The sequence below is a fragment of the Symphalangus syndactylus genome, chromosome 5, assembly GCF_028878055.3.
Source record: "Symphalangus syndactylus isolate Jambi chromosome 5, NHGRI_mSymSyn1-v2.1_pri, whole genome shotgun sequence".
Lineage (NCBI taxonomy): Eukaryota > Metazoa > Chordata > Mammalia > Primates > Hylobatidae > Symphalangus > Symphalangus syndactylus.
The window spans coordinates 77,148,146-77,165,988 of record NC_072427.2 but is presented as its reverse complement, the minus strand read 5'-3'; the positions used below and the strand labels follow the sequence as shown (position 1 = coordinate 77,165,988).

Here is a 17,843-nt window from a genome sequence, read left to right as displayed (position 1 = left end):
TCTTTTTTAGAATCTGCAAGGGGACATTTGGAGTGCTTTGAGGCCTATGGTGAAAAAGGAAATGTATTCACATAAAAACTATACAGAAGCATACAGAGAAACTGCTTCATGGTGCGTGCATTCATCTCACAGAGTTCAACATTTCTTTTGATTAAGCAGTTTTGAAACACTCTTTTTGTAGGATGTGCAAGTGGACATTTGGAGCGCTTTGAGGCCTACTGTGGAAAAGGAAATATCTTCACATAAAAACTAGCCAGAAGCACAGAGAGAAACTTCTTTGTTGTGTGTGCATTCATCTCCCAGAGATGAAACTTTCTTTTGCTGGAGCAGTTTTGAAACTCTCTTTCTGTAGAATGTGCAAATGGACATTTGGAACGCTTTGAGGCCTATGGTAGAAAATGAGATATCTTCACATGAAAACTAGACAGAAGAATTCTGAGAAACTTCTTTGTGATGTGTGCATTTATCTCACAGAGTTGAAACTTTCTTTTGATTGAGCAGTTTTGAAACACTCTTTTTAAAATCTCAAAGTGGACATTTGGAGTGCCCTGTGGCCTATGTTAGAAAAGGAAATATCTTCACATAAAATCTAGACAGAAGCAATCTAAGAAACTGCTTTGTGATGTGTGCATTCATTTCAAAGAGTAAAATCTTTCTTTTGATTGAGCAGTTTCGAGACTCTCTATTGTAGAATCTGCAATTGGACATTTGGAGCACTTTGAGGTCTACGGTGGAAAAGGAAATATCTTCACATAAAAACTAGACAGAAAAATTCTGGGAATCCTCTTTGTGATGTGTGCATTCATCTCACATAGTTGTACCTTTCTTTTGATTGATTAGTTTGGAAACATTCTTTTTGTAGAATCTACAAGTGGACATTAAGAGTGCTTTCAGGCCTACAGTGGAAAAGAAAATGTCTTCATATAAAAACTAGACAGAATAATTCTGAGACACTTCTTTGTTATGAGTGCATTCATCTTTCAGAGTTGAACCTTTCTTTTGATTGAGCAGTTTTGAAACACTCTCTTTGTAGAATCTGCAGGTTAACATTTGCAGGTCTTTGAGGCCTATGGTGGAAAAGGAAATATCCTCACATAAAAACTAGAAAGAAACATTCTGAGAAACTACTTTGTGATGTGTGCATTCATCTCCCAGAGTTGAACATTTCTTTTGATGGAGCAGTTTTGAAATACTCTTTTCGTAATATCTACAAGTGGACATTTGGAGCGCTTTGAGGCCTATGGTGGAAAATGAAATATCTTCACATAAAAACTAGACAGTAGAATTCTGAGAAACTTCTTTGTGATATGTGCACTTATCTCACACAGCTGAAACTTTATTTTGATCGAGCAGTTTTGAAACACTTTTTCTAGAATCTGCATCTGGACATTTGGAGTGCTATACGGTCTACGGTAGAAAAGTAAATATCTTCACATAAGAACTAGACAGAAGCATCCTGAGAAACTACTTTGTGATCTGTGCGTTCATCTCACAGAGTTGAACATTTCTTTTGACTGAACAGTTTGGAAACACTCTTTTTGTAGAATCTGCAAGTAGACATTTGGAGCACTTTTTGGCCTGTGGTGGAAGATATATGAAATATCTTCATATAAAAACTAGACAGAAGCATTCTGAGAAACCTCTTTGGGATAAGTGCATTCATCTCCCAGAGTTGAATGTTTCTTTTCATTGAGCAGATTTGTAACTCTCTATTGTAGAATCTGCAAGTGGTCATTTGGAGTGCTTTGTGGCCTGTGGTGGAAAATGAAATATCTTCACATAAAAACTAGACAGAGGAATTCTAAGAAACTTCTTTTTGATGTGCACATTTATCTCACAGACTTGAACCTTTCTTTTGATTGAGCAGTTCTGAAACACTCTTTTTGTAGAATCTGCAAGTGCACATTTGCATAGCTTTGAGGCCTATGGTGGAAAAGGAAATATCCTCACATAAAAATTCGACAGAAGCATTCTGAGAAACTACTTTGTGATGTGTGCATTCATCTCCCAGAGTTGAACATATCTTTTGATGGAGCAGTTTGTAAATTCTCTTTTTGTAGAATCTGCAAGTGGCATTTGGAGCTCTTTGAGGCCTATGGTGGAAAAGGAAATATGTTCACATTAAAATTTGACAGAAGCATTCTGAGAAACCTCTCTGTGATGCGTGCATTTATCTCACAGAGTTGAACATTTGTTTTGATTGAGCAGTTTTTGAACACTTTTTGTTGAATCTGCAAGTGGGCATTTGGAGCTCTTTGAGGCTTATGGTGGAAAAGGAAATATCTTCACATAAAACTAGACAGGATAATTCTGAGAAACTTCTCTGTGATGTGGGCATTCATCTCTCAGAGTTGAAAGTTTCTTTTGATTAAGTAGTTTTGAAACATTCTTTTTGTAGAATCTGCAAGTGAATATTTGGAGCACTTTGAGGCCTATGGTGGAAAAGGAAATATCTTCACATAAACACTAGACAGAAGCACTCTGAGAAACTTGTGATGAGTGCATTCTTCTCACAGAGTTGAACCTTTCTTCTGATTGAGCAGTTTTGAAACACTCTGTTTGTGGAATCTGCAAGTGGACATTTAGAGAGCTTTAATGCCCATGGTGGAAAGGGAAATATCTTCACATAAAAACTAGACAGAAGCACTCTGAGGAACTTCTTTGTGATGTGTGCATTCATCTCCCAGAGGTTATCCTTTCTTTTCATTGAGCAGCTTTGAAACACTCTTTTTGTAGAATCTGCAATTGGACATTTGGGGCTCTTTGAGGCCTATGGTGGAAAATGAAATATCTTCACATAAAAACTAGACAGAAGAATTCTGAGAAACTTCTTTGTGATGAGTGCATACTTCTCACAGATTTGAACCTTTCTTTTCATTGAGCAGTTTGGAAACACTCTTTTTGTAGAATCTGCAGGTGAACATATGGACCACTTAGTGGCCTATGGTAGAAAAGGAAATATCTTCACATAAAAACTAGACAGAAGCATTCTGAGAAACTTTTTGTGATGAGTGCATTCATCTCACAGAGTTGAATCTTTCTTTTGTTTGAGCACTTTTAAAACACACTTTTTGTAGAATCTGCAAGAGGACATTTGAAGAGCTTTGGGGCCTGTGATGGAAATGGAAATAACTTCACTTAAAAACTAGACAGAAGCATTCTGAGAAACTTCTTTGCAATGTGTAAATTCATCACCCAGAGTTGAACCTTTGTTTTTATTGAGCAGTTTTGAAACTCTGTTTTGTAGAATCTGAAAGTGGACATTTGGAACACTTTGAGGCGTATGGTGGAAAATGAAATATCTTCACAAAAAAACTAGATAGAAGAATTCTGAGAAACTTCTTTGTGATGTGTACACTTATCTCACACAGTTGAATCTTTCTTTTGATTGGGCAGTTTTGAAACACTCTTTTTTTAGTATCTGCTAGTGGACATTTGGAGTGTTTTGCAGCTTATGGTAGAAAAGGAAATATCTTCATATAAAATCTAGACAGAAGCAATCTGAGAAACTTTTGTGTGATGTGTGCATCCATCTCACAGACTTAAACTTTTCTTTTGATTGAGAAGTTTTGAAGCTTTTTGCAGAATCTGCAAGTGGACATTTGGAGCGGTCTGAGGCCTATGGTGGAAAAGTAAATATCTTCACATGAAAACTAGACAGAAAGATTCTGAGAAACTTCTTTGTGATGCGTGCATTCATATCACAGAGTTGAACATTTCTTTTGACCGAACAGTTTGGAAACACTTTTTTTGTAGAATCTGCAAGTGCACATTTGGAGTGCTTTTTGGCCTATGGTGGAAAAGGAAATATCTTCATATAAAAACTAGACAGAAGCATTCTGAGAAACCTCTTTGGAATGAGTGCATTCATCTCACAGAGTTGAACATTTCTTTTAATTGAGCAGTTTTGAAACACTCTTTTTGTAGAATCTGCAAGTGCACATTTGCCGAGCTTTGAGACCTATGGTGGAAAAGGAAATTTCCTCACGTAAAAACTCGACAGAAGCCTTCTGAGAAACTTCTTTGTGATGTGTGCACTTATCTCACAGAGTTCAAACTTTCTTTTGAATGAGCAGATTTGAAATACTCTTTTTTTTGTAATCTGCAAGTGGACATTTGGAGCACTTTGTGGCCTATGTTAGAAAAGGAAATATCTTCACATAAAATCTAGACAGAAGCAATCTGAGAAAATTCTTTGTGATGTGTGCATACACATCATGGAGCTAAACCATTGTTTTGATTGAGGAGCTTTGAAACTCTCTTTTTGTATAATCTGCATGGGGACATTTGGAGCGCTTTGAAGCCTATGATGGAAAAAGTAGTATCTTCACATAAAAACTAGACAGAAGAATTCTGAGAAACTACTTTATGGGGGAAAATGAAATATCTTCACATAAAAACTAGACAGAAGAATTCTGAGAAACTTCTTTGTGATGGGTGCATTTATCTCACCGAGTTCAACCCTTCTTTTGATTGAGCAGCTTTGAAACATTCTTTTTTAAGGATATGCAAGTGGACATTTGGAGCGCTTTGTGGCCTATGGTAGAAAAGGAAATATCTTCAAGTAAAATACAGACCGAAGCAATTTGAGAAACTACTTTGTGATGTGTGCATTCATATCCCATAGTTAAAACTTTCTTTTGATTGAGCAGTTTTGAAAGTCTTCTTTTGTAGAATCTGAAAGGGGACATTTGAGGTGCTGTGAGGCCTATGGTGGAATAGGAAATATCTTCCCATAATAACTAGACAGAAAAATTCTGAGAAACTTCTTTGTGATGTGTGCATTCATCTCACAGAGCTGAACATTTCTTTTGATTGAGCAGTTTGGAAACATTCTTTTTGAAATATCTACACATGGACATTTGGAGTGCTTTTAGGCCTATGGTGGAAAAGGAAATATTTTCACATAAAAACTAGACAGAAGCATTTTGAGAAACTACTTTGTGATGCATGCATTCGTCACCCAGAGTTGAATCTTTCTTTTCATTGAGCAGTTTTGAAATACTCTTTTTGTAGAATCTGCAAGTGGACACTTGGAGCGCTTTGAGGCCTATGGTGGAAAATGAAATATCTTCACATAAAAACTATAGAGAAGAATTCTGAGAAACTACTTGTGATGCGTGCACTTATCTCACAGAGTTGAACATTTCTTTTGATTGAGCAGTTTTGAAGCACTCTTTTTTTAGAATTGGTAAGTGGATATTTGGAGCGCTTTGAGGACTATGGTGGAAAAGGAAATATCTTCACATAAAAACTGTACAGAAGAATTCTGGGAAACTTCTTTGTGATGTTTGCATTTATCTCACAGAGCTGAATGTTTCTTTTGATTGAGCAGTTTTCAAACACTCTTTTTTTAGAATATGCAAGTGGATAATTGGTGCATTTTGCGGCCTATGGTGGAAAAGAAAATATCTTCACATAAATTCTAGACAGAAGCATTCTGAGAAACCACTTTGTGATGTGTACATTCATCTCACGGAGTTAAAACTTTCTTTTGATTGAGCAGTTTTGAAACATCCCTTTTGTAGAATCTGTGAGTGGACATTTGGAGCGTTTTGAGGCCTATGGTGGGAAAAGAAATATCTTCACATAAAAAAATAGACAGAAAAATTCTGAGAAACTCCTTTGTGATATGTGCATTCATCTCACAGAGTTGAAAGTTTCTTCTGATTGAGCAGTGTGTAAATACTCTTTTTGAAGAATCTGCAAGTGGATATTTGGAGCATTTTGAGGTCTATGGTGGAAAAGGAAATATGTTCACATTAAAACTTGACAGAAGCATTCTGAGAAACTTCTTTGTGATGTGTGCTTTCATCTCACAGAGTTGAATATTTCTTTTGATTGAACAGTTTTGAAACACTGTTTTTGTAGTTTCTGCAAGTGGGCATTTTGTGCTCTTTGAGGCCTATGGTGGAAAAGGAAATATCTTCACATAAAAACTAGAAAGGAGAATTCTGAGAAGCCTCTTTGTGATGTGGGCATTAATCTCTCAAAGTTGAAACTTTCTTTAGATTGAGTAGTTTTGAAACACTCTTTTTGTAGAATCAGCAAGTGGATATTTGGAGCACTTTGTGGCCTATGTTGGAAAAGGAAATATTTTCACATAAATACTAGACAAATGGATTCAGAGAAACATATTTGTGATGAGTGCATTCGTCTCACAGAGTTGAACCTTTCTTTTGATTGAGCAGTTTTGAAACACTCTGTTTGTCAAATCTGCAAGTGGATATTTGGAGAGCTTTTACGCCCATGGTGGAAAAGGAAGTATCTTCACATGAAAACTAGACAGAAGCATTCTGAGAAATTTCTTTGTGATGTGTGCATTCTTCTCCCAGAGATGAACTTTTCTTTTAATTAAGCAGCTTTGAAACACTTTTTGTAGAATCTGCAAGCGGACATTTTGAGTGCTTTGAGGCCTTTGGTGGAAAAGGAAATATCAGAAATCATCTATGTACTCTTTCAGTGAAAGTATTTCCTTTTCACCATAGGCCTCAAATCACCTGCATATATCCCTTTGTAGATTTTACAAAAAGACAATTTTCAAACTGCGGTTTCAAAAGAAGCTTCAAATGTGTGAGATGAATGCACACGTCACAAAGAAGTTTCTCTGAAATCCTCTGTCTAATTTTTTTTGAACATATTTCCTTTTTCACAATGGGCCTCAAAGCGTGAAAAAATGTCCCTTCGAAGATTCTTCCAAAGGCTGTTTAAAAATTGCTCAATCAGAGCAATGGCTTAACTCAGTGAGATGAATATACACACCACAAAGAAGATTATCTGAAATCTTCTGTCTAGTTTTTATGTGAAGATATTTCCTTTCTCACCATAAGCCTCAAGGTGTTCACAATTATCACTTTGCTGATTCCACAAAAAACCGCAATGCAAATACCTGCTTGCAAAATGTTGTGTTGATCTCAGCAAGCTTGCAGAAGGGGAACGAATCTTATCAGGTGGAGTGTTTAATAGGCAGAAAAGCCATGATGGTATTGTTACTCATATGTTACTGAGTTTGGTGATTCAGCTTGATTTCCCTTTCCATTATTGGGACATGTATATCGCAAGACAAATCAGCTTGCCAAAGGATCAGAGTGTTAACAAAAGAGCCTTAGTTTAAAGCTTTTCCTCTGGTATCCCTTTGAATCATTATGTGAAATAGGTTAAAAGCCAGATCCTGACCAAACATTTAAATTCACATCTTTACAGAACTTTAGCAACTGTCTGCCCAAATCTTGCACAAGTACCTAAGCATAGTTTGTGTCACAGACAGGCTGAGGCCGTTCTTACAGAAACACCCCAGGACACAAATGAATTAAACAGATTGAATTTAGAATCTTCCAATTCAAAGTACTCCTTGAATACAGATTCCCCAGTGTCTATTGATTCAGATGTAATTTCACCTGATACTGTGCCACTTAGAACAGGAACTTCTATATTATCTAAACATGTTCAAAATAAGCCAAAAACTGGTCAAAGTTTATTATTAGGGGGACCAGCAACTCTTAGTTCATTAACCCCAAGTTTTGGGATTTTGCCATTAGAAACCCCAAGTCCTGGAGATGGATCCTATTTACAAAACTACACTAATACACCTTCTGTAATTGATGTGCCATCTACCAGAGCCCCTTCAAATAAGTCTGTTGCCAGAATTGGCCAAACGGGAGCAAAGTCTGTCTTCTCACAGAGTGGAAATAGCCGAGAGGTAACTCCAATTCTTGCACAAACAGAAAGTTCTGGTCCATAAATATGTACAACACCTCAGGTATAGAGCCCCACTGTGGCATCTCCCCCAAATGCACTGCATCAAAGAAGTTCACCACTCTTGACTAGTGACATTTCCACAATCAAGGAGAATAGGAAAAAATAAAAAGGAACTTTCCACGTAAAATCCCAAACAGAAAAACAAAAGTAAAACCAATAAAGGAGGAATAACTCAACCTAACATAAATGATAGCCTGGAAATTACAAAATTGGACCCTTCCATCATTTCAGAAGAGAAAATATCCACAATCACACCTCAGATTCCAGCTTCTAATCTACAAAAAGCAGCAGCAGAAGGCTTGTTGAGCGTTCTTCATGAAAGGGGGAAAGGTTATTTACCTTTGTGTTCTTACCACTGCAAACAAGCTATCAATATTTTGAGCCATCTACCTTCTGACCACTACAATACTGGTTGGGTACTGTGCCAAATTGGAAAGGCCTATTTTGAACTTTCAGAGTACATGCAAGCTGAAAGATTATTCTCAGAGGTTAGAAGGATTGAGAATTAAAGAATCGAAGCCATGGAGAAATACTCTACAACATTTTGGCATCTTCAAAAAGATGTTGCTCTTTCAGATCTGTCAAAAGACTTAAGATACATGGATAAAAATTCACCAGAGGCCTGGTGTGCTGCAGGGAACTGTTTCAGTCTGCAACGGGAACACGATATTGCAATTAAATTCTTCCAGAGAGCTATCCAAGTGGATTCAAATTATGCTTATGCCTATACTCTATTAGAGCATGAGTTTGTCTTAACTGAAGTATTGGACAAAGCATTAGCTTGTTTTTGAAATGCTATAAGAGTCAATCCTGGACATCATAATCCATGGAAAGTGGTAGTGAAGTGTAAAGACAAAGTCTTGTTGATGGTGCTCGTAGTCACTAATTTTTCTTTTTAGATAGCTCTTTATTGTCATGAATTTGGTTACTAATAGGGATGGTACATACTGGTCAGTAACTTCAAACTAACATGTTTTCTTATGAAATGTATGTCTTTAACACACTTTTAAGTTAACTCATGATAATAGAATACCAGATCCTTATACTCAACAGTTTCAGTGTTCTACTAAACTTTTGCAGATACTGTAGTTGTCTTTTGTTTATTTGTTTAGTTTTGTTACTTGATTTGTTACTTTTTCTTTGAACACAGAAATGGTGATTGGGACAAAAAGTGCTTGGGAAATTGGAAAGGAATAGCATAATTCACTTATTGGATAATAGAAAAAAACACTGAAAAATTTCACTAGTTCCTGCTTTTTGACAGTGTTCCAGTTTATTGCGTTACTATTAAGAACTTAGTCTATCCTTTTATTTAGCGGTATCTCTGTTTTACTTTTTTGTACTTGTGTATAAACAGACATATAAGAAGTTACTACCCAGGTCATATTGTTATCAACTGAATAACACATGACAAAGTTTGTTCCTACTTCTGCCTCAACACCGTACTTACTGTTGACATTTACTGTATTTTTCTGGACCGACTTAAAAGTTTAAATATCAAGAGAAGGCCAGGCATGGTGGCACATGCCTGTCATCCAAGCCCTTTGTGAGGCCGAGGTGGGCGGATCACAAGGTCAAGAGATCGAGACTATTCTGGCCAACATGGTGAAACCCCACCTTTATGAAAATTATAAAAATTAGCTGGGCATGGTGTCGGGCACCTGTAGTCCCAGATACTTGGGAGGCTGAGGCAGGAGAATCACTTGAACCCAGGAGGTGGAGGTTGCAGTGAGCCAAGATTACGCCATTGCACTCCAGCCTGGGTGACAGAGAGAGAGATGCTGTCTCAAGAAAAAAATAAAATAAAATAAATATCAAGAGAAAGTATAATTCTGAAGTCATAACTCTGTGGAAGCTTTTTTGTCAGATACAGTTATCTTTATGGTTAATTATTATAGCAGTTGAGTTTTATCACTTGATTTGCTTCTAAATCTGAAACATTATATTACTAAAACATTTTTTTGATTTGTGAATGTGTTGTTTAATGGATTATATCTCATTTTGCAGTAGTAGTTGCAGTGCCTGAAAGATGGCCAAAAAGATAATGCTAGCTTTTGCTGACCAATGTAACAATCAACTTGCCAATACTGCCTTCTCTTCTGATGGCTATGTTCTCCGTAATATTTTAAGAACTCAGTTCTTCATAAGACTTGTATTGTTTTAGATTTTTTTCCCAAGTCTTGTTGATCCTTGTGTTTTTTTTTTTAAAGTGTATTGTCTGTTCAGCTATTTTGCAGGGAGCACATCCTTAAAATACTTAACCGTATCAAAAATTGTGTTTAAAGGAGGATTATTCAGATTGGTAAGCTTTTCCTAGGAGGAGTTTAAATGCTGACGTATTTAGGTAACTCTAAATACTGAGCAACTGTATTCTAACTACAAAATAGATAGCCTTTCTTTTGTTTTCACTTTTACTATCATTAGCACCGTGTTTAATACCTTTTCGTCATCTATAACACAATTATAACGATATATAAAGCCACTCAAAGCAGATATATTGTGCTCTTAAAAAAAAAAGAAGTCATTATGTGGCACAGAATGAGGGGTGGCTAGAATCTAGAATCTCCAGTGAAAACCAATGAAACAGGGTGAAAACTCGTGTCTACTAAAAATTAAAAAACGATCCAGGCGTGGTGGCACTGACGCAGGAGAATGGCTCGAACCCGGGAGGCAGAAGATGCAGTGAGCTGAGATCACGCCACTGCACTCTGGTCGGGGGGGGACAGAGCATGAAGGCTGGGCTCCCAAGAGTCTCCCCGGAGTTGGGGCCTTGGGCAGGCTCACAAGGATGCTAAGGGTGATGGTTGGTGACGGTGATGTAAGTTGGAGGCCTCGGGCCAATGCAGAGGTATCCATTTGACCTCCGTGGGACAGGTCAGCTTTGCAGAGTCCCGTGAGTCCTTCCAGAGGCTCATCCAGCGCTAGCTAGTAAGCATGGTCCCAAGAGGATCCCAGCTCCCAGCAGTCACTTTTGTTCACACAGAATCCTGGGCAGGAAAGTTCTCAGCAGGCTTAGGCCTCCTAGCTGAAAAGCCAAAGCCACTTATGGGATTTTTTCAAAGAGCCAGTGGTTCCACATGGGGCCGTGGGTAGTTGTGGAAATGGAAAGAAGTGTTTGCAGATAGATATTTGAGACAGAACCAACAGGGCTGGGTCACAGGTCATTTAGGACACGGGCAGATGCACATTGAGAAAACCCTCCCAGCATCCTAGGTGAACAGAGGCATGATTTTTTGAGACAGTCTAGGGAGATGCAACCCCAGATTTTAGGGTTGGAACTTTATTAATGCGTAGTGTCTATGAGGTATCCAAGTCCAGAAATCAACTCGCCAGTTCTGTACAGCATTCTGTAGGGAGATCAAATCTGGGATGTCTAAAGCTAAGAATTCAGGCCGTGGTAATGGATTAGATTAGATGTACTTGAACTTATTTTGCAAAGAAAGAGAGGGCAGGAGATAGCGAGAGCCAGAAAGCTAGCAAGCAAGAGAGAGAGAGAGACAGAGACAGAGACAGAGAGAGACAGACAGAGAGACACAAAGATACACAAAGAGAAAGACAGAAAGAGAGAGAGAGAGATAGACAGATAAAGACACAGACAAAGACAGTGATGGACAGAGACAGAGAGAAACAGAAAGAGACAGATACAGAAAGAGAGAGAGAGAGACAGAGAGAGAGACAGACAGACAGGCAGAGAGAGTAAAACAGAAAGCAGACACAAACACACAGAGAGAGAGAGACAGAGAGAAAGAAAGAGAGAGACAGACAGAGAGAAAGAGACAGAGAGAGAAAGACAGAAACAGAGGGAGACAGAGAGAAACAGAAAGAGAGAGAGACAGACAGAGACAGAGAGAGAGAAACAGACAAGGAGAGAGAGAGACAGACAGACAGGCAGAGAAAGACTGTAAGACAGAAGACAGACACAGAGAGAGAGAGACAGAGAAGCAGACAGGCAAAGAGACAGATAGAGAAAAAAACAGACAGGGAGAGAGAGAGAGAACTGACAGAGAGACAGACAGTCAGAGAAAGAGAATAAGACAGAAGACAGACACAGTGAGAAAGACAGAGAGAGAAAGAGACAGTGAGACAGATAAAGAAAGAGAGATACAGACAGACAAAGAGACAGACAGAGAAAGACAGAGATGAACAGAGAGAGACAAAGAGAAAGAGACAGAGAGACAGAGAGAGAGACAGAGAGAGAGATGGGCAGGCAGAGAAAGAGTCAGACAGAAGACAGACACAGTGAGAGAGACAGGAAGAGAGAGAGAGACAGAGACAGAGAGAAAGAAAGAGAGAGACAGACAAAGACAGAGGTGGACAGAGAGCGACAAAGAGAAAGAGACAGAAAGAGAGAGACAGAGAGAGAGATGGGCAGGCAGAGTAAGAGAGTCAGACAGAAGACAGAGCCAGTGAGAGAGACAGGCAGAGAGAGAGAGACAGAGGCAGAGAGAAAGAAAGAGACAGACAGAGAAAGACAGAGGTGGACAGAGAGAAACAGAAGGAGAGAGAGACAGAGACAGAGAGAAACAGACAGACAGGGAGAGAGAGAGACAGACAGACAAGCAGAGAAAGGGAGTAAGACAGAAGACAGACACAGTGAGAGCGACAGGCAGAAAGAGAGAGAAATAGACAGGCAGAGACAGAGAGAGAGAAGAAAGAGAAAGAGAGAGACAGAGACAGACAGAGAGACAGAGAGAGGAGGAGGAAGGGCATGCTCAGGAAATAATTACACATATTTTATAATGCTTTTGATCCCGTAAACGGTGGCCGGGTGTGCTTTGAAAACAAAAACAAAAACAGCAACAAGAGCAGAAGCAGCAGCAAGAGCAGCAGCAGCATTCGCTTACAGATTTCTAGAAAATAAGATGTTATGAAGTATAGTAAATATCAACCGGCTCTCACTGCACTTGGAGAGATTCAGAAAAGCACTAGTTAATAACAGGAGAAAACAGCTGGTTCCCAGCTACCGAAGAAGAATCACTGGAACCCGGGAAGCAGAGGTTTCAGTGAGCCCAGAGAGTGCCACTGCACCGCAGGCTGGGTGACAGAACAAAAGAGACTCAGTCCAAAAAAAAGAAAAGAAAAGAAGAAAAGAACAGGCCCAAATACTGCATCATCGCTGAATGTTGCCCCAAAAAGCCGGAAACCCTGACTCAGGTCAAGGAGGTGGTGTTTCATTTTACTTCTCTCTATCTCTCTTTCTCTGTCTCTTTCCTTCTCTCCCTCTCTCTCTCTCTTTCTCCACTAACTTTCATTTCTTGTTCAAGCATACATGTGCAAGATTGTTACATAGGTAATCTTCTGACGGGGGTGGTTCAGTGTGCAGATGATTTCATCACCCGGATACTCAGCGCAGTACTCTAGAGTTTTCATGTTTTTTTTGTGTTTTTTTTTTTCCTGAAGCTGTCTGTCCTTCCACCCCTCCTCCCTCAAGTAGGCTCCCGCGTCTCTCGTCCCCCTCGTTCTGCCCACGCAGAACTTTCTTCTATAAGTTCCCACTTCTAGATGAGAACACGTGGTATTTAGCTGATTGTTGCTTTCATCTTCCGTGGTGGCAGTGAAAGAGGCATGATAGTAAATCGACCCTTAGGACGCTCCCCTCCGTCCCCACCCCGCACCCGCTCCCCACACACACCCTCATTCCTGTGCCCCTCCTCAAACGCAAGAAAGGAAGAAAGACAGAAATTAAAGTAAGAGGTGAGCCTCCAAGACGGTGGAGGCAGGGGATCTCAAAGGGTGAGCAAGCGATGGGGGTCGGGGGATGTCTTGGCTGAGCTTGCAACAATATGGGACCGAGTGTCCAGCCCCACCACACCCCCTAATCCTCAGCCGCAGCCAGCCTTTTGGTGGGGTTGTGCCTGTAAATTCTTCTGAATGGAAAGAAGCCCAAGGCAATGGAAGGCATCAGCTCCAACTCCAGGAAGGGAATAGGGCTCTGTGCATTTGAATGGGGCTTTAGAAGGCGGTGCTGCGGCTCCCAAAGCGATGTGCCTCGCCTCACCTCGCCTCGCCCAGAGCGAGACTCCATCTCAAAATCAATCAATTAGTCAATAATAAAAACATTCATCAATAAAAAAAAGAAAGAAAGAAAGAAAGGAAGGAAGGGAGAGAAAGAAAGAAAGAGAAGAAGAAAGAAAGAAAGAAAGAAAGAAAGAAAGAAAGAAAGAAAGAAAGAAAGAGAGAAAGAGAAAGAAAGAATTAGTACAGAGGTCATGGTCCTGAATCATTCCCCAGAGTCCAGGCGCAGTGGCTCACGTCCGTCAGGCCAGCACTTGGAGATGCAGAATCAGGAGGGTTGCAATAAAATGATGAGACCCTGTCTGTGGAAAAACATGTAAAAATGAAGGCCAGGCGCAGTGGCTCACCCCTGCCATCCCAGCACTTTGGGAGGCGGAGAGGGCGGATCACCTGAGATCGGGAGTTCGAGACCAGCCTGACCAACATGGAGAAGCCCCGTCTCTACTAACAATACAAAATCAGCCAGACATGGTGGCGCATGCCTGCAATCCCAGCTACTCGGGAGGCTGATGCAGGAGCATTGCTTGAACCCAGTGAAAGAGTGACTCTGTAGGCTCAGACTCAGACCATGCCACACCGGTTGCAGTCAAGAGATCTTTATTGGAGGAGTCCGAGGGAGAGCCGAGGCGGAAGAAGAAAGAGAGCCAGGGCTCTGCAGCCCCCGTCTTTTATGCCTAGGGACATTATGTGGGGGTCGCTGGTTGGCTGAGGGGCTGGGTCTAGGCTGAGGTGGGAAGGCGTGACCTCTGATTGGCTCCTTTTGGCGGGCCTGTGTTGGGGAGGAAGAAGAACCCAGAACCAGCGCCATTAGGGTGCTCTTGTTACCTAACATTCCTCCCTTTTTTGTTTTTTAAGAAGTGGGGAGGTGGGTGTCGCTCTTCATCTGGCTACTTCCTGCTGAACGGGGGCATCATGAGGAAGGGATATTGGAGGACTGTAGGGGCAGAGCAACAGCAGGAGGCCAAAGAAGATGGCGCTGAAGGTGAACACTTCCCGGGGTATGAAGTCTAAAATGTCCCTTGTAAGTAGAGGTCATCTATGGATGCGAGCCATCCGTATGGCAGGGAAGGATCTGCTATGAGCCACGTATCTTCTTGGAGGGCCTCGAGGAAATCTAAGAAATTACAGGTCCTGGAGGTGGAGGCCATAGGTACGGGAGTCCTGGTAGTCTTCCTCGATTGCTAGGAGTTGGTAGTGCCTAATGAGAAGCTGATTAAAAGTCTGGTTAGATAAGGAGGAGATTCGTTGTTGTATGAACTTTATTAGGCAAGGGAGGAGAATACACAAGGCTGCTATGCCTAAGAGGGGTCCGAGAAACAGTAAGACCCAAGCTAAAAGAGGCATTTTTAGAGTGTCCCAGGAGAAGGAACAAGAATCTGAGATGCGTTGTCTGATCTCAGAAGCCTTGTCCTGTATATGCTGGGCAGCATCTCGCACTATCCCTGACTGATTAGTGTAAAAACAACACTCTTCCCCTAAGAAGATGCAGAGTCCTCCTTTCTCAGCAGTGAGGAGGTCTAGGCCTCGGCGGTTTTGGAGAGTCACTGCTGCTAAAGAGTCTATTTGAGATTGTAAAGTAAGGATAGATTTTGTTATTTCTTGTAGAGGTAATTAGGAGCTAGTGGAAGGGGAGGGGTGGTTGTATGAGGTATCCAAGGAAGTAGGAGGGATATATAGGCAAAGAGCAAATAGGAAGGTAAAGAGGGTGCTCTGGAAAATGAGATCATTTTATCTAGTTTGAGTTTTTTCTCTTATCTTCTTTAAGAAGGAAGCGGTCGTTTCTCAGGATAAGTGGTAGGAGCCTTTTTGGTCTGGGATGTTTCTTTCTGAAATAGGAGGTGCAAGTCTTCTAATTGGTCACAGGTGTCTTGGGATTCCTGAGCTGATGATCCTGCAGGTTCCTCAGGGGATGTCGAAAGTTTAACTTGGATGTGGTGAATAACTTATGGGAAGAGAGGTGGCCTGAGAAAGAACACGATAAAGGCGGGGTGGTCGTTGGACATATGATCTGGCCTCCTACCCTGACTATGGGAGGGCCAGAGGTGGAGACAGCACCCTAATAGTCCTGCAGAACCGAGAAAGTAGCTCCGGTATTAAGGAGGAAAATGACGAGACGCCCATCCACTGTAAGAGGCACCTTGGGCTCCTGCGTGGTGATGGTGTATGTTGGGGAAGAGGTCCTAGGGCCCCATCAGTCATAGGCCGCTAACCTAATGAGATCAGCTTCAGGACGGGGGTCTGGCCCAGCTCCCCCGAGAGAGCTGGGGCAGTTGGTCGCCCAGTGGCCGGATTGTTGGCACTTGGGTCACGGTCTTTTGGGTGGCCTGGGATTAGGACACTCATGAGCCCAATGACCTTCATTCTCACATTTAAAGCAGGGTCCAGGGGGTTGGCAGTGAGTGGTGGACATAGAGGCATGGCGTCTGATAGGCTGGGTTGAGGCCTTGAAGGCCTGAGCCAACATCTGGCACTTTTGCCTCCTTGCCTGCTCATCACGGTTGTGGTAGACTTTGAATGTGGTGGCGAGGATCTCGGTCTGCGGAGTAAAGGGACCTCTGTCTAGCTTTTTTAGTTTGGCCCGAATGTCTGGGAAGCTTTGTGCAAAGAAATGGGACATGAGAAGTTGCCTGCCGTCAGGGGCTTCGGGGTCTATGTTGGTGTATTGTTGGAGTGCCTGTGTAAGGCGGGCGAGGAAGGAGGATGGGTTTTCATGTTTTTCCTGAATGATTTCGTGAAGTTTTTCAAAATTGACTGCCTTTTGGGCTGCCTTGCGGAGACCTGTTATTAAACAGGTGGCGAAGGGGTCTCGGGCCAAGACACCATTCTGGGAGTTATAGTCCCAGCCAGGGTCATGTTCAGTGACTGCCTGCGCCCCGATGGATATGGCTGGGGTTGTTTGGTTAACCTGATCTGCATAAGTACGGGCCTGCTCCTAGACTGGTCTGCACTTCCTGAGAAGGAGGGGTTAGAGAAATTCTGATGTAAGAGGTGGAGTTAGAAGTGTATGAGCCTAAGCGTTGACAAGACAGTCACAGAGAAGGGAACGTGGACAGGAACAATATATTTTGTTCATGTAACTTCTGTAAGAGGGGCGAGGATGGAAAGGTGTGATGTGGAACGAGAGGTGGGAGGGCTGAGCGGCGGAGGGGAGGGAGCTGGAGGGCTTGTGGAGGAAGGGGAAAGGAGAGAGAGGTTAGGGGAAGTGGTAAAGGGCGGGGCTGCCGCTGGCCAGGCGGCGGCCAGAGGGTGGGGCTGAGGGTGGTGATATGGAGTTAAGATTGGGGGAAGGTGAGGGCAGCGATACGATGTTGAGGGTTATATGGGGCTGTGGGCATAGGGGATCTCTTCCCATTCTCCTGTTCACTCACAATATTTAGAGGCCTATAAATGGGCCATTTATTTTGGTTGTTTAAGGGGTTGTGAATTTGATTAAGCGTTTAGGTTTGAGGTTGGCGGCAAGGCCTAGGGTAGCCAGATTGTCTAGAAGGCATTTTAGGGGGGAGTCGGCCGGCAGGGATGCGGAGCCTCCCATAGTGGGAGAAGGGGCAGTGATGGCTAAGAGGGCGTCCTCTAATTAGCCGAACACTGTAACCAGGTTCAGAGCCTTCGGTTGGTCATCACCAAGGCGAAGGGACTGAAGGGCCAACAGGATGGCCGAGGGACCGTGAGTCACCTGGCACCAGGATTTTGTATGTAGCCAACAGTATGGCGTGGGGCGGAGGCTCAGGCAGAGGGGCAAGGAGGAGAGGGAGAAAACTCCGTTCCCTGTGGGTCGAGGAGGGGAAGCGAATGATAGGGGCCTACCACTGCCGTAGGGGCATCGGGCGAAATGTGTTTGTCACGAGAGTGGCTACGGTCTGGCGATTTGCCCGAGAGGTAGGCCCAGGAGGGGAAAACTTATCGAGATGAGGCCAGTGGTGGGCAAAGAGCATGGCGAACAGGAAAATGGGTGAAGACTGACTGGGGCCTGGTCTGAGCCTGAGAGGGATTGGGGTCCCACCAAAGGTGGGGAGTCCCTATTCGAGTCATGGCACCAATGAAAGAGTGACACTCAGACTTAAGACCACGGC

At 42.1% G+C, this 17,843-nt stretch overlaps 1 pseudogene; it reads left to right on the top strand.

The window, feature by feature from the left end:
* Window positions 1-14,784, top strand: part of LOC134736747 (cell division cycle protein 27 homolog) — a 31,595-nt pseudogene extending 16,811 nt beyond the window's left edge.
* The last annotated feature ends 3,059 nt before the right edge of the window (window positions 14,785-17,843 follow it).